This window comes from Manis javanica, chromosome 9 (genome assembly GCF_040802235.1).
Source record: "Manis javanica isolate MJ-LG chromosome 9, MJ_LKY, whole genome shotgun sequence".
NCBI lineage: Eukaryota > Metazoa > Chordata > Mammalia > Pholidota > Manidae > Manis > Manis javanica.
In genome coordinates this window covers 28,951,905-28,977,740 of record NC_133164.1, presented here as the reverse complement: position 1 = coordinate 28,977,740, position 25,836 = coordinate 28,951,905, and the positions used below count along the sequence as shown (strand labels likewise).

The 25,836-nt window shown below is 36.2% G+C and overlaps 1 long non-coding RNA gene across 1 annotated transcript in view; it reads left to right on the top strand.

Moving 5' to 3' along the window:
- Positions 1-25,836, top strand: part of LOC140843506 (uncharacterized) — a 306,849-nt gene that overhangs the window by 84,382 nt on the left and 196,631 nt on the right. The window contains exon 2 of the long non-coding RNA XR_012121340.1: positions 17,181-17,222. This is a non-coding gene — a long non-coding RNA (uncharacterized lncRNA). The remainder of the gene's footprint in view (positions 1-17,180; positions 17,223-25,836) is intronic.

Here is a 25,836-nt window from a genome sequence, read left to right as displayed (position 1 = left end):
ACCCCTTTCCCACATTCCCGCATTGTGTCAGCTCCTCTGGGTGGCACACTGCTCATTCGGTGAGGCTGGGTTCCTTCGTCAGCATCACACTCTGTTGTCACGGTCTAGACTCCATCCTGCCCATTCACTCCTAGTACTTGATCCCGCATAGCATTAGTTGAGATAGTAGACACCAGAGACTCCAACCTGGAGGCAAGAAGGGGTGCTTCTGGCCTATAGATGCATTTTATTTGACTCACATGTGACTTTATTAAACAAGCCAGCAGTTAAATATCTGGTGAGGCCTCAGAAAAATCCTGATTTTTGGATTCTTTTTTAAAAACTATGCACACTGATAACAATTAGCTGGAAAAGTGTATCTGCTGACTGGTTTATTCAGACATGTTCTTTCCAAACAGCCATAGTCTCTGTCACTTCATGGTATACTTCTGATCCTGAGACTAATGGTACATTTGCGGTATTGAAAAGTGAATATGATGACATTGACATGTTAGAATTCTTATACTAGGTCCTCTCTGTGCCGCTCTATTCCGCCTGGTAGCCCATAGATACCAAACTCTATAAACTCTGCTGTAGCAATCTCTACCTCTGGAAAGAAGTTATTTGGCGTAGTCCTTGTCATTTATTAGCCCAAGAGACCCTTCAGCATGCCATCTCATCCTTAGGCAACACAGTAATCTGGTGACCTTCACTAAAAGAAAGTCATTTCTCAGGAATAGGATTTTGATGCCCCTCTGTGCACCAATGATGCAAGATCCAATCTCTAAAGAGCAGGGTTTGCCTCAGGCATCTGAAGTCCACCTATTTTCCACAACCTCTAGAATCTCAGAACCTCAGAAATGGTTTAGGATGGTGTTGTAGGATCCATATATGCACCCGTATGTTTATTGCATACTTATGTTTAAGAACCACATTCAAGGTCACACAGTTAATTAGAGGCAGAACCAGTATTCAAAGTCAGGTCACAAAACTCTAAATCACTGTGTTGGGAGCTCCATAAATCTTTGTCAAATGCACAAATGAATCTTCAAGATGATACATAATAACATCATCCATATCATATAGTTACAAAGATTAAATTAGACCTCAGAAATTAGACATATGGCTTGATTTTTCTCTTTCCCTCTCACCTGTGGCTAATGAATATTGCTTTCATGGTGTATCTCAGACCTGTTCATTCCTTCCATCTGCATGATCACCCCACCCCCTGAATTCAAGAGGTTGCTATCTCTCAGTTGCTGTTGCATCTTAATCGGTCTCTGAGCTTCCACTCATGTACCCTCTGCCATCTGTTTGCCACGTTGCAGCCACAGTGCACTTCGCATTCCTTATACCCTGCCATGAATGAGAGCATGTCAAGTTTGTTCCTAAAACCCTTGTCATTTCTTAGTGCCCTCAGAAGAAATTTCAGCATCTTTAATGTGGAAAGCAAGGCCTTGCCTGTTCTGTCTCTGCTTGGTCTCCATCCATACGCAGCATGGCAACAAACTTCCCCTCTAGAAGCTATTTCTGTTCAAGGCTTTCCCAGATAATTGCCTGGAATATTCTTATTCCTCTTTTTCTGATTGTTTGACTCAAACTGATCCTTTCTAAAATTCCTTAAAGGGATTCTTCATCACCCTTAGTTTAGTTCTTTGATACATCTGCACACATACACATATATACACACAGATTTTTTTCTTACTATGATTTGTTTTTCTCTCATTTGACTTCTTGCTGTTTGTACCTACATAGTTAATTAATTGTGTCACTATTTGAGTGTCAAACTCCTGAACAGGAACATGTCTCTGTTGCTAACTAACTATTGGTGCCCCTGCAACAAGCACAGAACATGATCATAATAAATATTTGTTCAGCTGAATTATAAAAAGTATGTGCCAGGACATGGGTTTTTCCAGAAAGCTGAAGAACTGGAGGCAAAGATGTATTTAAGCTCCCCTGGTGTAGACTGATTTTTTCCTCCACATAAGGATGTCTGTGTTTGACTGTGTTTGGTTCAGAGTTTAAGAGTGTCCAAAATTTACTAATATTTCCTTTAAAGGAAGTGCTTGGTAATTAAGAGTCTCCCAGAATGATATAAGGCTTGACTAGAAAAGACTGGCACACTATGGAAAACAGTATGGAGGTTTCTCAAAGAACTGCAAATAGAATACCATATGACCCAGCAATTCCACTTCTGGGAATTTACTCAAGAAAACAAAATCACTAATTCAAAAAGATATATGCTCCCCTATGTTTTTTGCAGCATATTTATAATAGCAAGATATGGAAACAACCCAAGCATCCATTTGTAGATGATTGGGTAAGGAAGATGTGGTACATATACACAATGGGATACTAAGCTATAAAAATGAAGGATATCTTGCCATTTGTGACAACACGGGTAGACCTAGAAGGTATCATGCTAAGTGAAATAAATACCATATGACTTCACTTAAATGTAGAATCTAAAAAACAAAGCAAAGAAAAAAGTAGACCCATAAATACTGACAATAGACTATTTGTTACCACAGGGGAGGGGGATGGGGTCTGGATAAAATAGGTGAAGGTAATAAAAAGGTACAAACTTCAAATTATAAAGTAAATTAGTCAAAAAGAATGGAGAATATAACCAATTGCAGCCAATAACAGCAGAAAGAATATAACCAATAACATTATAATATCTTGGTGTGGTAACGTTGGTAACTACACATAACATAGCGAGCATTTAGTAATGTATATAATTATTGTTCACTATGTTGTACACCTGAAACCAATAAAATACTGTACATTAACTATATTCCCCTAAAAACAATATAATCAGAATATTATATATAGCTGTATGCCAATACATTTGAAAAATTAAAAAGGACAGACTGACCCTGCAAAACTGGGTCCTTTCTTGGATCATGACAGTGTCTTTGCAAATGGAGGGTAGTGGAAATATTTGAGGGAATGCAAATACATTAGTATGGAATGCAGTGCAGAATGAGAGTGCTAAACCAAAGCTGACTTTCTTGTTTATGGGTATTCTCATGTAATCTTCCTAATTCCTTGATGTAGGTGATCCCCTCATTTTATGAACTACACAGAGAATGTCCCTGGACCCTTACTTTTCAGTGGAAAACTGGGAGCTGGGGGAGGCCCCTGGGCTGGACTCTCCTTTAGCTCCGTGTGCCCAACTCGCCTCTGAGAAGTTTGTTTCCCTGGCTAATTTAGATGAAAATAGAATTCCACCTACAAAATGTATTAGAGGCGAGCTGGGGAGAAGAGTGTGGGGTTATCAGCTATTCTATACTGTGTGAGACACTGAAGTACAAAAAAGCCCTAAAAACAGTTATCCAAGATACAGTAAAAACTGCAAACATAACTCTAATTATTAGGTTATACACTTCTCAAAGTAATAGTACCCTACTCTTAGAGACAGAAAATCCTCGCTAACATGCAGATCTTAAAATTGTTGTTCATTTTCCTGGCACAGAACTGTGAGGTATTCAGTGGCTTTGAATATTACCATTTCCCTTTTATTCTATTGGCATATTATAATTTAACCTGTCACCATGCCCCAAATTATTGCCAACTAATCCTGGTTGTGTGCATACAATAATGTGAGCAGAAATTGGAGGCTTAATCTCTTCAGAATTCTTATGGACTCCAATGACTCCTTTATGGTTCCTTGTAAGTTTCTTGATTTGTTTGGAAGTCTAAGAGTGAATGTATACCTTCAGTTAAAAGAATAACACAAAGTTAAGAAATGAGAAAAACAACAGTTGAATGCATATGTTCATAAACAGTAACCTGTGATCATGTATGATAACCCCGATTACTAAGACTGGTGTAAAATACAGCTTGCCTTTATAGGTATTTATGAGAGAAACAGAAGGTCTCTGGTCATGTCATTTCTGTATGCACAGAAAAGTTTTGAAATGATTATCTCCAAATTAGAAATTGGATGCTGTGGATTTTTGAGAAAAAATGGTTTGGGAATATATATATGTATTCTGTATACATATGAACCAATTTTGTATACTGAGTGGACTGACATATATGGACTGACACATCATACGCACACACATACACACATATGTACTGAGTTTACTGACATTCTGTCTTGAATATGGGGACACAGTTGGAACCGAAATCTTCAGTGGGCTATTACCGGCCTGCTGATGTTGTTCATTGAGCTTTTTGTGCATATGGCCAACAAATACAAGTGGCACCAAATCTAGGCACATCCTTATATGTTGTATAAAAGTCATGTATACTGAAGGTGCAAATTTCCTCACAATTTTTAAGAAAACATACTGTGAATGATAATCAAAACTAAGTAAAACAGAAATGTTTACTTTTCTAAAAGAACTCATTCAATCTGACAAAATTGGTTCAGTCCTTATGTATTTTTTCTCCACTGAATACTTCCCCTAGTGAAGTGATTTCTAGTTTTTAGTTGTGTTCATAGAAGGCCACAATCATTTTTGAGATTATAAAAAGGATAATAGGCTGAAATGGAAACTTGAAGACATGTGAGAAGCAAAATATAGGCAATAAAGGGGACACCAGAGGAGGAAAAAATGTATAAGACAATAACTTATGGTTCTAAAGAGGGTTATTTATCTATTGATCAGAGGGTTTTTGTTATATTGAATAATGCTTTTATTCATAGATCCACTTAGATTCTTTCTGAGTCAGTCACAAAAAAGAAGTGAACTTTAATGCAGTGCCTTCTATGGTATAGTATTCTGCTTTATCATGAGAAACAAAAAACTACTGTAGAATACACAGATCTATCTTCTGAATTTTAATCCTTTCTCACTGAACCTGTAGAATATAAGACTTTCATCACCAGGGAATTAGAATTGATTGTGATCATCTGAGACCAGTTCGTAAGTTCTAGGAAGTTAAAAAAAAAATAAAGTGAGATGTGGCCCATGTTCTCAAGAAGCTCACAATTTGACTATGAGAGAAGGTGCCTCATCCTTGCATACACATGATCTTGAACTCAACTTGAAACAGGGATTAATTATTTACCTAGGGTTCACTAGGGAAGAAAAAACTTCATATACATTTCTATATCCTGAAACTTGTACAAATCAAGGAATTTTACAGAACATCAGAGGCAGGAAGAAATATTAAGAATCTCTTGACATGCCAACTGGAGCAATAATTCATTTGAAGCATTATGAAGGGAAGTTTTAGAGCATTTTTTGAAACAGAAATTAACAAGTTATTTAGGATATTAAACTACTTGAGCAATATTGAAGCAACTAAAATGTCTAGGGCAATTTGAATGACAAAGACAAGCAGAGATTTTAATCAAGGGAACTTGTGTCTTTAACCTTTGTTGAGCACAGGAGAGGAATCTAGAGAATTAACATGGGTGGGACTTATATCTGTACATTTTTCTGAAAACTTTATTCCATGCAATTTGACTGAAGAACAGGCATAACTGACACCTTAAATTAGGAAATTATTAAAGAACTTTTATTCCAGTTTACATAATCATTCAGAAACATTGCTTTGTCCTTGAGTGAAAAACATTTAGCAACCCAGAGGTGTGATGTGCATCCCAATCCTATAATGTATTTATCAAAATTGTGCTGATGAGGAAAAAGTCCGAGAGAGGTTAAATAATTGTCAAGATTACAGAACTTCTGAGTAGCACAGCTATCATGGAAAACTGTCTCTGTCTGATCTCCAAAGCCTGGATTCAGGCTACTGACTAGGCAGCTAATGGGCAACATCTGAAAATGGCTTAGGACCCAAATCTACAGGAAAAAAAAGAGAGAGAACAGAGAACTTCTCCCCCTACTTCCACTGTGTGGCAGGAGATTCCTCATTTGTTCACTTCTGGGTTTCTGGCTGCCCAGAATCCTGGCCAGGGGACACCAGAGGGGGAAAGAAAATGAAAAACTCTCTACATGTTGGCTGGTATTTTGAACTCTGGTCCTACCCAATCCACCTGCTATTCTTCTCATTTTAGAGCCTTCAAATGTGGTATTCTGGTTATTATGTTACATAGCTGCATTCAGTGAGAAAGAAAAGATGGATTGTGCCTACCCTATCTTATCTAGAACCATACCTTAACCATGAATGAAGAATATATATAAATAATAGAAGGGGAAAGACTTGGAGAGTAATCTGGTGCAACCATCTGGCTTCAGGTAGCAGAATTCCAAGCCTTCCAGACCAGAAACCTCTTTTTCCTTAGAAATCTGTAGGGAAGGAGACTTCATATCCTTCTTTTCTAGATCCTCCCAGTGTTGGATCACTCTGTTGGTCAGAAAATGCCAAAAATAAGAATGGGATCCTCTTTACTAATAAAGGTTATTCTTACTTAACATTTCATTTACTAGAGTTCACCAACATTTGAAAAGATGGTAGTTTGGGAAGTGGAGAACATCTGGTTGTCAACCTCTCTCCGCCTCTCCGCCCCATAGGTATTGCCATGTCTTCCTCAGTGTTAAGCCAAAAAGGTTGATTTGGCTTCTCTTTGAAGCTGTATGTGCCTCTGCTCTGGTGACTTCGTCCCTCAGCCCCCAGCAGGACAGGGCTAAAAGGTGCTCCTAAACGTCTTGAGGCTGGAGCTTTTAGAGATGTGGCACTCAATTTAAACTGAACTCAATTTCCTACAGCTTCTTCATCTGAAGTCTCCTGAGTTTCTGAAGGCACAGATGTTTTATGTTTTCAGGTTTTACTGCAAATGTATCCCTGCATTTCTATTATGAGGAAAAGTCCGTGGATAGAGCTTTAAAATTTTTCAGTTATACTTGCAGCGCTGAATCGTTTCAGCTTCTTTTCTTCTCACGACCTAGTTGAATAATGCTTAGCAATTTGAGGGTTAATGATGTCAGCCCAGGCTTGTCACTCCATGACTTGTCAACATGGAGAGAAATGACAGGGAGAAAAAAAGATGTGGTTTGGTGTGAGGATATGTGGAAATAACTTGAGATTCCATTGATGCACTGGTTACAATCTAATCTAGTCTTGTCATCTTTCTTGTTCCTATTCCTTCCCGCGTTTTTCATCTTTTTCTTTGGGTGGAGAAAATCCACCATCTACCTATATGTATGGGAACACTTTTGCATATAAAGTCTCTGATTTTTTTGAATGATCAAATCATGCATTATATTCTTAGTTATGCAACCTAAATTCAAGCATAAAGCAAACAAAATCAGTGCAGACCATGGAGAGGCTGCCTGGCCCAAATGCAGTTTGGGAACATTTTCCAGACCAATGTGTAAATATGGAAATTGCCTGTCAATTATTTGTTCTGCTCAGACACTGCCTGGAATCCTTCACATTTAAACTCTACTTTGACTTCACTTCTGTTCAGTGTGAATACTTTGGGCCTATGAAAAATGAAGGGAAAACTAAACTGTGGGTTAGATCACCAAGGATAAGGAACCATCTCCTCTTTAAGGGATGAGAAAAAAAGTCAGCTGTTGATGGGCCCAAATTTATTTCTTAAGATCTTAAACCAACTCTTACATTTGTACATGACAGTCTTTCTTTTTCTGCTCAGTTAAAAAAAAAAAAAGAATAGAAAAGAAAGTAAAAGAAACCTACTTGAATTGCCAATTAAGTAATATTTAGTCACTGGATTCATTTACCACCAATCTAAAGCTAAATGGCAGTGGGGACAGGGGGATAAAAAATTCATGCAACTAATTTCTAGTTAGTCGGTTTGTCAAAAATTGTGTATTACAGCACTCAGGCAAAAAATAATCCTCAAATGTGCACTGATGTATCTGGCCTTAGGGTAAGTGGTCTCGCTAGAGGCCCAGTGAGTACCAGGGTTTTTGTGAACAAGCACATGCACCTTGCTTAAGGATATCGATTTGACACTTGGATAGAAGTGCATAGAAATGGACACAAAGATGGCTCACATGTATTAGAAATGATGCAGTATTTAGTTCTTAATTGTGTGAGGATGTGAGTGATGTAGACTGAATGTTTGTGACCCCCACAGATTCACATGTGGAGGTTCTACCCACCAGTGCAATGGTATTTGGAGGGCAATGGCCTTGGGAGATGGTTTGGTTTAGAAGAAGTCATGAGGGATGGGATTATACGAAAAAGAAGAAAGACCAGGTCTCTTTTTCTCCCTTCCTGCCATGTGAGGACACAGCAAGGAGACAGCTATCTGAAAGCCGAGAAGAGAGTCCTCACCAGGTACTGAACCAGCTGGCACCTCGATCCAGCTTCCAGAATTATGGCATAAATTCCTGTTCCTTAAGCCACCCAATCTATGGTATTTAGTTATGTCAGCCTGAGCTGATCAATACAGTAAGTTACAGAAGTGAAATTTTAAGAACATTTGAAATCTGCACACTTTTATTAGTTCCTGGCTTGGTTAGAATAGTAGGTATAAAGAAAATTTTAAGCTTTTGAGGATGCTTAAATTAAACCTGAATAATTCTGAGGAAAATAATTGATAGATGTTCAATTGCACATAATTACTGGCAACTGTTAAGCTTTTGGCTTTTGACTTCCAAATAAAATCTCAGTTAGGCTAAAACTCAAAGCAATGTAGCATAAATTAATTTTCAAATTAAATTTTTTTTCCTCAGAGTTTTATATAAGGTATTTTTATAGCATTTGGTAATTTTCCATTCATTTCAATACAGACTATTAGAAAACCATTATGTTATTTTAACTACAAGTTAAAGGGGGAATATGCCGCACTAGAAATAACACAAAAATGTTTTATTTATTCTAATTATAGCAATGTATTTTACATATGTATAACTTACACAAATAATGGATGTAAAAGTATATGAAATTGGAAACTCAGAAATACCTTTTAAATCAACTTACTATAAGGGTCTTATTGCATTCATATCTGAAAAATTGAAGATTTTCCAAAATAAGAAGTTAAAACATTTCTCAAGTCAGTGTTAACCCCAAACTCAGTTTCATGTGCTCAGTGACATTTTCTTCCATTTTTTTTTCCTGTGGGGAATATTTTCAAGCCTCCAAACATTGCATCAAATTTTAATTCAGCTCAGATAACTCTGCCTAGAGAAACATGAGCTTTGTGTGACTATTTTTTATAGTTTCTGGAGCAATCTCTTTGAAGGACTCCTTTCTTGAAAGGTTGGGTGATTCCTCTAGGATTGCCTGACTTAAGTTTTGCAAATATGAGCCAGACACCACTGACTTCAGGTGTGTGTGTGATTACAAATATGGGGCACTTTATGTAGATGCATATATTATAAGAGTCAACTAGGCGCCTTTTATCTTAAAACTATAAAGAAGAAACACCAAAATAAAACTGAAGACAACTCTATGCAAAGTGGAATATCAAACTAAAGCATATATGCTACAACAGAATTGTCTCTCTAAGGGCAAATGCCCATCTTGTGGACTTGATCTTTTTCCCTCTTTGCTTACTTGACTCCTATAGTTTCACTTTTTCTCTCTAGCATCATCAACTTCTTCCTCTCTAATGAAATATTTCTAGTAGCTTAAAAGTGCCATAATTTGTATTTTTATAAAGAAAAACATTTTCATGCTCTTCTTTTTCAACTATAAACTAATTTTTTGTTCTCTTTTATCGGAAGACGCCTTAAGAGAGTCGTGTAGACTTCCTGTCTTGACTTCTTGATTCCTTTGCTTTATGCTGTTTCCATCAGACCTGCATTTCTACACTCCACTGAAACTTCTGTTGTCATGGTCACTACCAATCTCCAAACCTGTGTTCAATTCTAAGCCTTTACTTACTTAATTTTTCAGGAACTTGTGATATATTTTTTCCTTCCTAGAATATTGTTCAGTTGGTTTCTAGGACAAGATCTCCTGGATTCCCTTTCTCATACTGGCCACTCATCCTCGGTGTCCTGGGCTGGTTCTTTCTCTTCTTCCCAATTTCTAATTGAATGGAGTTCCTTAGGGCTTAGTCTTTCACCATTCCCTCCCTAACTATTCTTACTCCCTAGGCAACCTCATTAACTTTCAGGCTTTCAATGATATCCCTAAGCTTCTGACTTCCAGATTTTTATTTTCAGATCTGATTTCTCCCCAGATCTCAGACTCACATCCAACATGCTATTCCACACCTCTGCTTGGAGGTCTGCTTCAATTCTAGTTTGTCCAAAGATAATTCCTAATATTCCTTTTCCAGCCTGCTGCTCCTCCTCTATTCTTTCCAAACCCAATATTAAGCACATTGTTCTTCTGTTGCTCAGGCCAAAAATGTTGGAGACATCTTGAAGGCTCTCATTTCCCACTCTATTTTCAAGACCTGTGGACTCCACTTTCAAAATATATCCAGATCCCCAACCGGTTTCAGCTATTTATTGTTATGCAACACTATCCCAAATTCATTGAGATTTTCTATATTTTGTTCTTCAAGTTTTATTTTTCCTTTTAATTTAGGTCTTTGTGCCTTCTGAAATTTATTTTTGTACATAGTGTGAAGTTGGATAATTGTTTTCCTCTGTCTCTCCTTTCATATTTAACAAGTTTTCTGTTGCATTTAATCTGCCCCCAGGGTACTAGTGTATAACCAGTTTTAAGGTGAGATTTTACCTTTGCTCCACGATGATATTGCAAACATTGGGAATACAGTCAGGAGCCAGCAACTGGCTTGTCTTAGTTTCTGTATTTGTCACCCTATGTCCTTGGTTCAGATCTTCCCGTAAAATTATTGCTTCAGGTTGACTAATGGTCAGTCTCTTTTCATGAGCAGCAGAGTCTTACTTGAGCCCTAGTTTCAAGTCATTCACATGAGTTTTGTCCCTTATCTTGTATGGATCTTTTAATCCACATCCCCTCATTGTCCTCTTTACTACCATCTACTTCTTGTCCAAAAGTCCAAGAAGCCCGATTTAAAGTCCACCATTGTTGTTTTGTATTTGATCCCCTGATATGTTAAAATTATTTTGAGCTCAGTTTTATCTCATTCTTTTTATCTGTTAATATTTTATCTGTCTTTGCCATTTGTTTCAGGCATAAAAGTTGGGTTAAGGCAGGAATCCAGAGCTACATAGATTGGAAGTCAGAATTTGCCTTTGGCAATGACCTTACACTGCAATGCTTTAGCCAAACACGTAGTTCCAAAGATGGCATTTCTAGTCCCCAAAGTAGACTGATAGCCAAGGTATTTCATCCAGGAATGACTTTACATATCCTTCATATCATATCATTTAGACACCTACCGATATCATCAAGAGAGCTTGGGAGCACTTGACCGATTCCAGAGAGGGAAGCAGAGGACATATCTTCTACATGTTGTCATGTATGTCTTTAAAAATATTATCAATGATATTGAAAGAAAGACCCAAGAATGAATGACTTTGGATTGAGTATTAACACAGTGTTGCTATAGCAGAATTACAAGGTTTTGGCCTCTAAAAAAAAAAGGCATTTCTAAAATCTTAATTTAAATATATAAAACAGTAGTTGTATGTCAGTAACTCAGCTTGATATTTTCACACATTGCATATTTGTGTCCTCATTTTATAAATGCAATTTCAAAGAGTTAAATTACCTATACAGTTGGAGTAGTCTGGATGTAAGCTCCAAATTCCAGTTTTTTCTACATTACTATACTTTCACAGATGAGATGAGAAGCAGTGGGCTGACTGATTAGATGAGAAAGGCTGACTGATTAGACTGATATTATTTTCTTATCCATTTGATTTAATTTTGGCTTGGAAATCTTGGCTGCTGCCATTCCAAAATTCCTCATTCATTCATCCATTTAATAAGCTGTGTGTCTGCATTGTCCTAGACTTGGGTCTTAAAGTCAAATAAGACATAGTCTTACCTACCAGGACATTCTTTCCACTCAACACCCCTAATAATTGTGAAATATTTCTTATCTGGTGATAAAATACATACATATTTTCATCCTTGGGACATTTACAAAAGATATTTATCCACTATTTTATATACAATTAGCTAATGACTTAGTGAATAGTAAGAAAACTCTTTCGGGCATATACTTTTCACTGAGAATATTCCTCTAAAAAACAAATTTTTATGTGATATTGAAGGTCCATATTACAAGTATTTTTATATCTGGTCACAGTAAAATTCTGTACTTACAAATAAGGCATTATAATATTTAGACATCTGTACAGCAATATATGTAGCATATATACTAAATGCTCAACTAAATAGCATGGGTCCTATGCACACAAATCTATTTCCCCCCTACTGCTTGTGAGTGTGAGTGCTTTTAAGGCACAAAGTATGTCTTACTTGCTAGTTGTTTTTTTTTTTTCCACTGGCAACTTGGTGCCTAGTAGATGCTCAAAATATATTTGTAAAATGCATTATTCATTGAATGGATATTCAATGTTGTTGGTTGAATGGATGCACTGTAAGGAAGAATGGAGGAATGAACTGGTGACATGCAATGCTCTGTAAGATATCTGACACTTCACCCCGTGTCTTTAGAAAAAAGCCTGATAGTTTCCTTGGGGGCATGTACTTCATATTTGGCTTCTTTTATACCAGGTTTTGGAAGCATGGAGCTACAAAGAAATGCCAACTTCCTCTTTTGTATGGCTGACAGGGAATTTCTGTTATTACAAACTTGAAGGCTCATCCAACTACCTATTTTCTGGATTTATCAATTTAACTATTGCTTAGATGCATAGAGTGTCAACAATAACTTGAAATTGCTGTCTTATACATAGTTTCATTACAATGATATTTGCTGTGACATATGCTATTCTGCCATAGAGTAGGTTGTGTTTTCAATTTTTGGATGAATATAAGTAATAAAGAAATACCATGTAACTTTCTACCTTATGATAAATTTTTTAATTATAGTTGTATGTGTCAATCAAACCTCACAACAACCCCCAAAGAAGCTGCTTTCTTTTTTAATTGACTTATGGGAAAATGAATCCCAGTAAGGTGAAATGGCTTGTTTATTGTCATTTATTCCACCAGTCATGCCAGACATTCTCCTGGGTAGGAATGAGTCAGTGATAACAAAGCTATTACTTTTGAAAGAACTTATAGTTCTTGGTACATAAGAGAGAATAGATAAAGAAGCAATTACACTACAGTGAATGGAATTATAGTAAATGAATGCACAGGGTACTGCAAAAACACGTGGGGTATACATTTCTATAAACTGTCCAGAAGTTAGTAGAATCTGAACAAAGCCTGTGGGTCAAATTCAAGGCTCATTCTATCCTAGCAAGCCTTTCTCTATTTTATTTCTGATTCTCTCTTAGACCTATTGGGAGCAGGTTAACAGAAGTTTATATGACATGTGAGAAATTAAACTTTAAGTGAAGAAAAGAGTTGGGTCTTTACGATGTTGCACTTTGGTATTAGAGACTTCTAGAGAACATTACAGAAAGAAATAGGGAGTGGGCTAGGATGGACAAGAGAGCAGGACCCCCTTAGCTATACTTTTAAACAGTGGGCTCAAACTCTGACTTCTCCATCTCAGTAATCTGCTCAGAAAAACCCATCCAGTATTCCAACACACACAAAACACACACACAAGATTCTGTGACTAAGAAAGGTTGAGGTGCATAGTTTATAGTTCCTTAAAAATAAGTAGGTGATTCTGAAGAGTTTTTTCTACTTAATTCACAGCAACTCCTGGTGAATTGGAGAGGCCTTTGCTTTCCAGGATCTGTTGACTGGAAATAGAATTGTCACTATAATGAAATTCTAGACAACAGCGAATGGATGTACTGTGGAGATCTTTGATAATGAGATCTGAAAATAGAATTCTAACTGGGGAGTCATGTTAGAATAGTCCTGTATAATATCTGACCTTTGTGCCTGGGAGCGCCAGAGCACCTTTTCCTTGCATATTTCCATTTCTAATGTCCTGAAGTCATTTCCTGTGTGTCAGTTTGATAATTGTGTTAACTGTTTAACTCTTTGTCTATACACTCCCTTGAATGTCTTTCATCATCAATTTAGGAACACAGAATTGAAGGCAGTTTCAGGGTAATTTAAATTCCAATTATCCATTTTCTGGTTTCCTGGCCAGTAGCCTTTTTCCCCCAGTTTCTTCTCTTCCCACTTTTTTTTTGAGGAGCTAAAAGTTTCTTGATATAGAAATATTCCCAGTATAACTCTTTCAATCTTGTATCTAATCCTGCTGCAGCGATTGTCATATTTTTCCATTATCTCCCTTTAAACATTCTGAAGTTTTTGTCATGTCCTAAGAATATGGGTTTTCAACAAAACTGACAAATATAAGATTTCCAACTCCAATCAATTATTTATTATTTAACTGTTGAGTCTGTGGATTGTTTCTGCATGCTATAAAATTATGCAATATCCTCACTCCTTTATCAAGATTACAATTCTTCATCAGTTTTGTCAAAAACTTTATAACATACAAAAGTGTTTGTTTTTCAGAGAACCTGGCTTAAAGTCGAGGATAATTTTTTAGTATAATATGTAGGTAAATATATAAGGTCATGCAGTTACACCATAGTTAAGATATAGAACACTTCCAAAAGTAGCTCTCTATTATTTTTCAGTTGAACTTCATAACTCATCCACAAACCCTGGAATGTCTGGTCTACTTTTTTTTTTCTCTAGTTTGATCTTTTCTATGTCATACAATTGGAATCATATAGTATTGATGCCCTTCTAGCATCATTTCCACTGTTTTATTTCTCTGATATCTCTAGTTCATTGTACAGATAAATAACTATGGAGGAAAGCAATATAAATAGTACAGGAAATTTTGCTGAAGGTGGATACTGTTTTTACATGTCAATAATATTTTTATAAGGATGTGTATATACAAATATATGCGGCATATATAGACCTGGATATAAGGCAACTGACCTACACATGTATTGGATTTATTCTTGAAACAATCTTGCCAACTCATTTCAGCAAAAGTTGGTGGTGCAAAGCATTGCTCTAGTCTTATATTACTTAAAATGATTAACAAAACACATTTGTTCTTACAAAAATTTTGGTGTGAACATAATTATATAAGGCAAAATGTGGTAGGTGTACTGAGTTAGTAGTACAAAGAAAGTGTATCGGGTACTTGGAAAAAGTAGGCAAAATGTGCTTGAGATATTTGCAAAGGTTTCATTGCAATGATGGCTTTTGAATAGATGGGCCTTGGTATGTGGAAGTTCAGTGGGTGAAAATGGAAAGGACTGACATGCACATGCCAGGCAAAGAGAACTATGTGGAAAAACCAAGGAAATAATAAAAATTCAGTAAACACTGTGGGATAAGCTTGACCCAATAAATATTTGTTGAGTGAATGAAATTTTAATGTCCTATTTATAAAGCAAGTGCTAATAAAGCAAAATTTAAATGAGTTTGTAGTTAAAAATCCACGATGGGTGAGGGTGTTGAAATTGAACTGTAAGAAACCCACCTCCACGGCCTGTACACGCAGCTCCTTACCTGTGTCTGGAGGGCCTCCTGCCCCCTGCCCCTTGCTTGCCTGATAGCTCCTTTCTATCCTTCAGGGTTGTGTTCCATCTTTATCTCCTCAGGAAGCCTTCCTGACACTCCCGGAGTCGGATGCTCCTCTGTGCCCACTTATCCCACAGTACTCGGGTTAGGCGGTGATCTTCACCACTCAACTGGGAGAAACTCAGGAGCAGAAATGTTGCTTTACTTTATCTTTGCAGAGCTGGGTCTTGAATCTCTTGGGTGCTCAATACAGTCTCACTGAAGGGGTGAAACATTCCAAGTGGAGCATTGGATTTATAGTTTTCTCTCTTGCCTTTTAGGTAATCCCTTCTTTTGGTCTTGGTAGTTTATACCGTAATTCCTTATTCTTAGCTGGGGACTGAAGTGACTGTACATGTTTCCCAGCTCTGTGCTTGTGCTTTTACAGGTTTTCTTGGCCCATGATGGCCTTAGCCTAGGTGTCCACAGACCTAAATCATAAACATCTTTCTAGGCACAAGCTCAAAAGCCTCCTTTCCCAGAAGTACTTCTCTGAACTCTCCATCAGGGAGTGTTCTTCCTGCTCTGAATTTCCACAGTGATTCTCAATACCTCCTTTATTTTCTAGACCCTATGGAGAAGTAGAACCTGCATGTCATGTAGTTCGGATCTTCAAAGGGCTACGAGGTGCCTCAGAATGGACATAACTCAAGTTGCATTCAATGCATTTTTTTTTATTGAGCAACATCTATTTGTCAGACACTATGTTGGCTGCAAGCTATTCAATAAATATACACTAAACAAATAACTCACTCATTACTTGCTTTGGGGGGAAACTGTAGAGTGACACTATGTGGATGAAAATGTAATTTGGAGACAGAAAAATAAAAAGGGATAAATCAGAAATATAGCCTCTGGCTATTATAGAATTTCATGAAACAATTTGTAACTTTGCTTTGTTAATGAAAATCTCCACAAAAATCTAGCAAGCCCGAAAGCAGTTCTAAGAAATGATATCTTGGAAGAAATAAATGCTTCTTCAGCATGAAAGTAGTTTTAAAGAATTTTGAAGTGTCCTTTATAGTTATGAACATGTCTTTTCAGTAATTATATATACTGATTTTATATACTGATTTTATATTAAAGCTAATCATGTATCTTTAAATGTATTTGATTCTGCAGATCAAGTATAGACTAGGAAGCTTTGAATGGAAAGCTAAGTATAAGGTATAACAATGAGAAAAAATGAAACCTACCCAGAGTTCTTTCTTTTTATCTAAACAAATTATCAGCTTTTATGATTTCAGTGGCATTCATTCCTCTTTCTTCTTTCCTTACAAAAGCATTCAGTTTGGCCAGATTTTTCATTGTTTCTCTCTTGATCACCTTGGAGACTCCAGTTAATACACCAGCTCTTACTCTGTTTCTCCTTCCCTGTAAAGCTGGATGTGGTTGATGACCTTTGCATAGCACATCTGAATGGGTTCTGCTTCCAAAGCAAAGTATTTCCATGTTAATTTTAATTAGATTTAAAAAATGAAATAGAACTATTTTTTAATTACTAAATGTTAGCTGACTGTTTGGAAGGATAATGTCATGTAATTGGCCTCTGTGTCTTAACCAAAATGCCTGCCTACTCTGAAACATGTAATCTACCCATCCTGAGCTGAAGCTACTCCAGAATGAAAAGCTACTCTTGAAGCAAGGCTCTAGCATCAGTGATCAGTTAGGGGCCAGTTCACATTGATACAGCAATAATGATACTCTTATCAATAGTTGTTCAAAGAATGTCAATGCCTTGGTTAGTGGAAGTCTTCCCTTACTGACTGACTGGTCTTTTTCAGGCATTGAAGAAGCGCTCTCTGTAGAATGCTTCCTCGGTCACAGTGAGTAACTTCATTACTGTTTTCCCATTACCTTGTCTAATATTTTTAATGAATGCATCCATATTCTGCTTTCCCTCCTCTCTAATATCCTTCTCTAAAAATGGAAGCAATTTCCTATCTCAAGTATCTACTGTTTTCCTTTTGTTTTGATTGTCAATGTTTCCTCTACTCTCCAAGCTCATTTTAAAAGGCAGGGAACCCAGAGGACATTTTCTGTGAGCTCTTCATAGTTGACAAAATAGAGATGCCAGCAAGCACCTTGACAAGTTTTATCTTAGAGGTGTTTGGGACACTTCTGCCCTGCCCTAAGAGCTCACCAGATATTCTGGGAAAATTCCAGAAAGAGCCTGCCTTGTATGTGTATGTGCATTTGAGAATCTAAGTACCAGAACAGAGAAAGTTCAGTGAATGTTTGTTGAATGAAAGAGTAAATAATGAGAGAATGCGAGCTAGTTCTATGGAGCACACAGAATGGCCATTCATATTTTATAACAGAATCTAAGGCTGTAAATACCATTATCATCTGCAGGCTATTGTTTGATTATGTTAATATAGTCTTAGCCACAGTGGTCTGAAGATAGATCTTGTTCTGAACAGGTGGCTAACTGGGAGTGTGATTCTTAGTTAAAAGCTATTCTGTGATTTTGGATCTCTTCTACAATATTCTTTAAAATGTCTCCATTTTATATATTTTATTATTGTAAGTTTCTTTTTTTTCATAATACATTAAAATATATTGTAAATAGTAAGATAAAGGCATAGCCAGAATATGTAAAGAAATAGGTAGTGGAATGATTACCACAGTCAGGTCAATATATTATTTCCTCACACATTTAACATTCTTTTGTGTGATGAGACCACCTGAAATCTACTCTCTAGAAAATTTCTAGTATTCAGTATAGTATTTATTAACTGCAGTCATCATGCTGTACATTAGATCTCTAGACATTTGCCCTACATCACTGCAGTGACCAACACCTCCCTATTTCCCTCACCTACCTTTTATCCCTGGTAATCATGGGTCTGCTTTCTCCATTTATCCATTCAACTCTTTTAGATTCCACATAAAGTGAGATGATGCAGTTTTTTTCTTCCTGTGACCTATTTCACTTAGAATACTATAGTAATCATTTCTCTCTCTCTCTCTCTCTCTCTCTCTCTCTCTCTCTCTCTTTCTCTGTATATCAAATCATCAAGTGTGTTTCCAAGATCTGGATGCAAGCTGTGACAAATAGCATTTCTCATCTAGGAATAAACGTAGGTGGGCCCCTTCTTCAGGCCTGTTGAGCATTTTCATTCTAACACCTTTATTCATGGGGGAGGATGGTGGTGGGATGGTGGGATGGAGGAACCTATTAATGAATTTAAAGGAGTTTCCCAAGAGGCATCATCAGTGTTGAGGAAAGGCCTTTGCCATGGGAAAATTGCTCATAACTACTGATGAATGAAAAAGAAGGAAGGACAGTAACTCAGGATTTTGCAATGTGTTCCTACCAGTGGCCTCAGCTTTAGTAGGGCCATGGCTGTGACAGTGGGTGATCGCTGTTTCATGAGTAACCTGGACTTGGAGTCTAAACTGACGTGCTCAGAGCAGCCTGTCAGGGCTTTATATACTCTCTGTTGGGTGCTTTTGTACTCTCAGAGGTGTAGATTGGGGCTAATGATGAATTCTGCCTCCTAATTTTGGTGGTTAGTATGGTGGTTCCTTACAGGAATGAGAGGAATAAAGGGTGTAATAATATTATGGAAAAGGACTTGGTGACTTATTATATGTGGGATAAATAGGAAAGGGAAAAATGGAAATCAGGAGTTTTCTAGTTAAAAGTGGTTGGTGATACTTTAATAAAAATGGGGACATTAAGCATTGATACAGTGATCTACAAGGTTAGAAATGTACATCTGAAACTCTGGGAAGAGAAAATCTGGGTGAGTGGCTTCAGGAGCCATTTTTACAGGCACATAATAAATTATTGTCTTCTATGCACCTGACATGTGCCTTAAAAATTATAGTATGTGTGTTGGAAATAGTAACATATGGATGGATTTTACTTCAAAAGGGTTACATGAATTGAATATGAAGATAATTCAAAGAATGAAACTCATCTTTTTCACTCATGTCCTTTTAGAATTTGAGTGTGAAAATCAAGATCTAAATAGCAACAACAAAAAAATATTGGTTCAATGAACTGCCACATTACAAAGTTATGAGTATGTGTCTATACTACTGTGAGAATTGCTCTGATTATAGGAACTGTTAGTAAATTCCATGTTTTAAAAAGTGTAAATTACTTTTGCTTCATAAATGTGGAAGTTATTTCAGGGTTATATTTGTATTTTATTTGCAAATTACTTTTGTTGAGAGATGTCATTCTCATTTTGGGGTTACATTTTCATTTCATTTAACATATAGTTGCAGTTATAAGGTATTTACTCCTATCAGCATCTCTGGTAGGTGGAATAGATTGACTATTACAATTACACTCTTTGATTGTTAATGTCAGTTAAACTCAGCATGAACTGAGAGGACCAAGTAGAGCCTTTTTTATATTATGTGTATAAAATATTGGAAGACAGTTTTGATATAAATATAAAAAGGAAATAATTGAAAAGTTAAGTTAGAAATTTTACTTCTTTTAAAGGAGATTAGAAAATAAGTCCTATATTCATGGGAAAGAAGCTCTGAGATGGCTTTTGTTATTCTGTAAGGTATCCCTGAACAGATTAGGGATGAGGTGTTCAGTTAAGTAAGCTTACTAGACCTACAATGCAGGGAAACTAACTGGTCTCTACTTTTTTTGTGCCTGTCACCACCCTTTCTGTCATGGCCTTTTCTGAATATTGGTGATAATGCAGAGATGTGACAAATATTTGCTAGGGCTTTCTTCTCCTGGACACCTGGCTGACTTAGCCTAATGAACATTGTAACTCTGATGTTCCTTGTTGTCGACTTTTCTTTCATACAGGGAGGTACAAATGTCAGATTGAAATGCCTGATATAATCTTTTAGCAACCTTTGTGCAAGAAGAAACACAAACTCATAAGAATACCAGTAGATCTGGAAACCCCAGTTGGGTCTATCAGACAGGAATGCTGTAGAACCAGGTGGGTTCCTTGTGCCAACATTTGCTGATTGCGCCGTTGATTCAATTACTGTAATTTAGTTTTCTGCTATCAAGTGCTCATCTTTAAATATCAGCACAGTGGAACTGAGAGTTCACTGGGGTTTTGCCAAAATCTTTTAAATTAGCCTTGTATCATGGCCACTTGCAGTGTCCTGTTCAAATCAGTTTTTGTAATGCTGCCTTCCAGTGTAGTGAGTTTTCCTTAAACAAGGCAAAATCTTAAGCCCTGGATGAAATCAACCAGAACCTCTGAATACATTAATTACATTTTGGACATCAATGAAGACTTACACCAAAGGAAGAAAGAAAATAAGTGGCAGCGTGGCAATGTTCCCCACTCTATGGACCCAATGTCGTTTCTCCCCACCTCCCATCACCGGTGTTTTCTGGCTCTGCCTGGCACAGTGCCAAAGAGATCTAGAAGGTTCTGCCTTTTCAAATGTGAGTTAGTGTTATTCTGAGGGCCAATGACCTGGGGTTAGCCTTTGGCCTTGGTCTTGCCATTGGCCAGCCTTTACATGCCTTACTCTCTGTATCTGGAAAGTAAAAGAATGTAATAAAAAAAGGTATCTAAGATATAAATTCTACTTTTGAGCTCCTTCTAGCTTTCTTTGCCTGTTCTTCCTTTTAAATAAACCCTAAGCTCTGAACTGCACAGACCTGAGGGATGATATGAAGCCTCTCCATGACTTTCCTTCAAGTTCATTGCAACATAACTGACATTATTTCTATTTTCCTCCACCTCTAAGCAGTGAAGAAAGAGATGAATTATAGGTAAAGAAAAGGCAAACATGAAAAAGCAAGTTTTCTAAAAACTGAGAAAAGCGCATGAACAAGAATAAATATTAATGAGTAGACATGTGAAAATTTACTGAAGCTCAGCAGTAATCAAGGTAATACTAATTCATAATGTAAATTTTTAAGCACCAAAGTAACACATATTTAAAAAAATAATAGTATGTTTAATGCTGATGAGACAGGGTAAGATTTATATTGCTAGCCAGAGTATAAATTTTTAGAATCTTCATGGAAAATAATTTAGCAATATATAGCAAGAAACATTGTTTCTCTTTTTAGGATTTATTCTAAGAATGGATTCAGAAAGTTGAATAAATATTTCTGTAAAAATATGTTCTCAGTAAGAAAGAAAAACTGAAAGCAACATAAATATGCTACAGCAGAGATAAATTACAGTATGATTAATGGGATGCCTTATAACATAATCATTTACAAGGACATATTAAAGAATAATGTTCACTGAACAAAATAATTATGTAGTAGTCTACCAGAAGTAGTATATATACATTTACATATATATGCAAGATAATATATCAACATGAATCACTGTTAAGTGGTTCTCTCTGAGGGGTAGACACAGAAACGTTTCCATCTTTCTCCTACAAGTTCTTTCTGTGCTCTCTAATGCAGAAATGAAAATGTATTTCTTTAAGAAGCATGCTAATATATATACTACAAACTAATATTTAGGGTTTTTAAGTATAATTTTATTTTTGATTGGTAATATGTCTAATTATGTGCCTAAAATTTCAGTAAACATATTTTGTGAGACATTTTTCTAATTTCAAACTCCATTGGCATGAAATGTAATTTGTTACTACCAGTTATAATGAGTTAAGAAAAGATATTATTGAGATAGGAGGCAATTTAAAGTATAAACAAACAATTGTTATTTCTACCCAGAAAACAAACGTAAAGATCACAAAAAGATGTTCTTTATATTTTTCCCCTAAGCTTTTCGCTCCGGGATGAGTCATTTTGTCAGCAACATTAATTATCTAAGTCAGTCAGGATGGCCTTTAAATGTCTTAGTGAAATACTGGTCCAGTAATCTAAGAGACAGAGCAGTATGTGCCTGCCATGCTCACTTATGTTTAATATTCTCTCACATAGTTTCTTAAGGGAAGCGTGAATATTACTTTTAAACGGTCAACTTTTCCCATTTTTAAAATAAAATTTAATTATTTTAAATTAATACTTCTTAATCAAAGCTGTCCCAATTTTGTAAAATTTCATAAGTAGTCAAATTCTTAAAAGTAAAAGGTTTGTCACTTTGTGTTGATTTCCAAGTGAGTTTGAATTTTGAGAAGTAAATATTGTTTCTAAAGACATTACAAACCAATTGGTGTCTTTACCCCACACCCCTTTCAGTAATGGAGTTATTGATTCTGGTTTTACAGTAATTTTAACTCCCAACTAAATAAAACAGCAAACACTGTTGGTCTGAACTATAGCAAGCTAATCTTGAAATTATTAAAAATACATGAACCAGATGGCAACCCTCCAGGGTACATCATCTGACACAAATATCAGATTAGAAGTTTTCTTTCATAAGCAGACAGTTTAATAGTACACTTTATCTAGACTTCCATTAAAAAACTGTGTATTGCATGTGAAATTGTCTAGAGGCCAATTACTTAGGGGCTTGACCCAAACTGTAGGAAATAAAAAATGTATTAGCCAATCTGCAACAGACTGAAGTGCTCATGAAATTATTATTAGCACAAAAACAATACACAGTACCATTCATGTAATATACATTGACTTATGTAGACATCATTTTGCCTCATTGGAAGGCTTTTAATAACAATGCAGTTTAAATAGTTGCTGTATTTTGAATTTGAAGGATCTAGTCTAATAAAATTTATTAAGGAATTTAGGTGTTAACAGTAAATCCATAAGGGAAGCTAGAGGACATTTCAAGATATTTCGGTTCTCTGTAAGCAGGGGAAATTCTGTTTTCCCTGTTTGCCAGGGCGGGAAACCACAACCAAAAACTGAGTGACAAATCACTGCTACAGGTCGTAGCAGAGTGGCATGGAAACCTGTCTTCTGAGTTGACTCTAACACACCAGGTTACTTCAGCTGGGACTCGAGTCCGTCTTTGTGCGAGAGCAGCAGTTATGTTGCTCAGGGGGTCTTGGATTCAGTCTGAGGATTATTTGTTCTACTCAGTGTTTGTTAGTTTGCTTCCTTTTGTACGTCTGTTGTTATTCAGTAGGTTTTTTTTGGCTGTAACATAAAGGACTGTGACTGAGGCTAGTCAGCTTTTGCTTGTTGGTGCTGCTCAAACACAATGAGAACACATAGCCTTTCTTTCACTCTGCCCAAACACTGAAAAAAAATAAACTTGAACTGCATCAGCAATGACAAGTTTATATACATTTAAAGAAAGCAAAACTTGTTGAAGTTTCTCTACTTTTTACAGTTGTAAAAAACTCTACTTTTTACACTGTAAAAAACTCATTTATTAATTGAGTTGTTTCTTTAATAGTTTATAAAATGAATGTTTACTGTAAGAAACTTGAAAGGAAAAAGTCTATGTCACCCAATTGATGAATTTGATGAATTTTGATCTTTATTTACATTTCTTTGCCTGATTTATTCAAGTGATTGTGAAACATGCACTAATCATGAAGAATGTGCTACACTGTAAAGACTGAATAGTGTGTGTGTGTGTGTGTGTGTGCACATATATGTGTGTGTGTGTTCTGCCTCATGTGACTTACAGTTTGATGGTACAGGAAGTTCTATTTGGAAAAGGAAACTATAGAATAGTGTATGTAATATACTAAATATATATTATATATACTTTATATATATATATATATATATATACACACACACTCTAAATATGTTATTTTGCTTTCTTATGTCACAGTATAATATAATGAGCATTTTCCCACTTCATTGAAATTTTTGTGATATCATTGAAAGATTTATAATATTTCATAGGGTGTTCATTTTGTTTAGATATTTGCTTAATAATAAATATGCAGATTCTTTATTTTTATTTTTAGAAATTATTTAGTAAAAAAATCTCAGTACTTATATTCATTGCATCTCTGAATTTTAGGCTAAATTTCTGAGGGGGAGTTTATAGATTAAAAGGTCAGAAAATTTCAAGATTTAATACAACTGATTAATTACTTTCCAGAAGGCATGTAGGGCAATATAATTCTATAAAAGACTTAACACTGTGTTAATAATGTGGCTCTTACTTTTCTTGCATAAAATCCCATAGATGATTTAACCACACAGTTCTTTACAATCGAGCCTCATTTTTCTTTTTCTTTCTGTCCTTTCCCCTCTCTTCTCTTCTCCCCACCTTTGCTTTCCTCTCCCTCCCCTTGTTCCTTTCTTTCATAAGGGTTCTCTAGGTCTTCAGAAATTTACCCAGAAGCATAGGTTTCAGGTGATAAGAACTGAAGTCCTTACTACCAAACACTGCAATAATGTATCTTTAATAATCTGAACAAATAGGCTGTTTGCTGTATGTTGTCCATTCCATAGAAACAAATAAAATGATAGAATAAAATGCAAGAGTGATATAACAATTAAAAGATGAGGATAATGACAGATGATTATTAAAGTGAAATAGACATCCATATTAGATAGTTCTGTAAGGCACACATTGATCAAAATAGTCGATTATAATTTTTCTATATATGTCTATATTTAAATGCAAATTTGTTACACAAATTTAAACAATAAAGAATGCAGCACTGTTTTAATTTTCCACCTCACTCCCATCACTCCCTTCTCTAGACATACCCAATGTTAAAATTTAGCATTTATTTATTTATTTTTAGCATGTGTCCTTTGACAAATCAAAAACTCTAGAGACTGAGAGATCTGTGAAGTAAAAGGGTTTATTGAGCCATTACAGATAAAGGACTGGCTCCTGGGACAAATTTCTGCTTCACCAGTGGCAAGGCCAGTTTACCCAAACAACTTGGTCCACCAGCCTCAAGAAACAGGGCACATTTATAAGGGTCTAAAGGAAAGAAAGTTCTCTAATTTACTGGCTACAGATAAGGAAGGTGCGTCAACTCCAAGTCTGGGGATAGGTGGTTCATCTATAGAGGAGGCTTGTAGATTGGTTGCTGATGATGGTCAGGCACTGGTCATGTGCAAGGAGGGTGTGGTGGTCCTGGGGACCTTCTAGATGCCTGTTGAAATGACTTTACCCAGGAACATGGAGTTTCTGGTTAGCTGCGGCCCGTGACTATTGACTGATTACCTTCTGTGGTCTCTCTTGCTCATTCTCCAGGCCTTAATTTAGGACATTTCAGAAATTTTCCTTATTACCTCCTAGAATTTTTCATAGCATATAGATATATGTATAGATGAAAATACCGATATAGCTAAATAGTTCCAGGATTTTAAAAGAATATGAATGAGTTCAAACCATACCTATTTTTCAGAAAATTGTTTTTGTTACTTAAAATACATCTTGATGATATTTGCTAGTAGATATACATTACATTTTAAGTGGTAGTCTTTCTCTTTAAGGATTACCATAGTTATTTAAACCATCCCCACTAAAGTGGACATCTCTGTACATACAGTCTCTGTGGGAAATTGGGGTGTGGAGAAGCGTAAATTCAAACGGAAGCACCAGCTGAATCAGTCCTTCAGAGCTGAAGTGGCTTTGAAGCCTAGTCCCTATGGAGATGTAGTCTTGTTTCAGA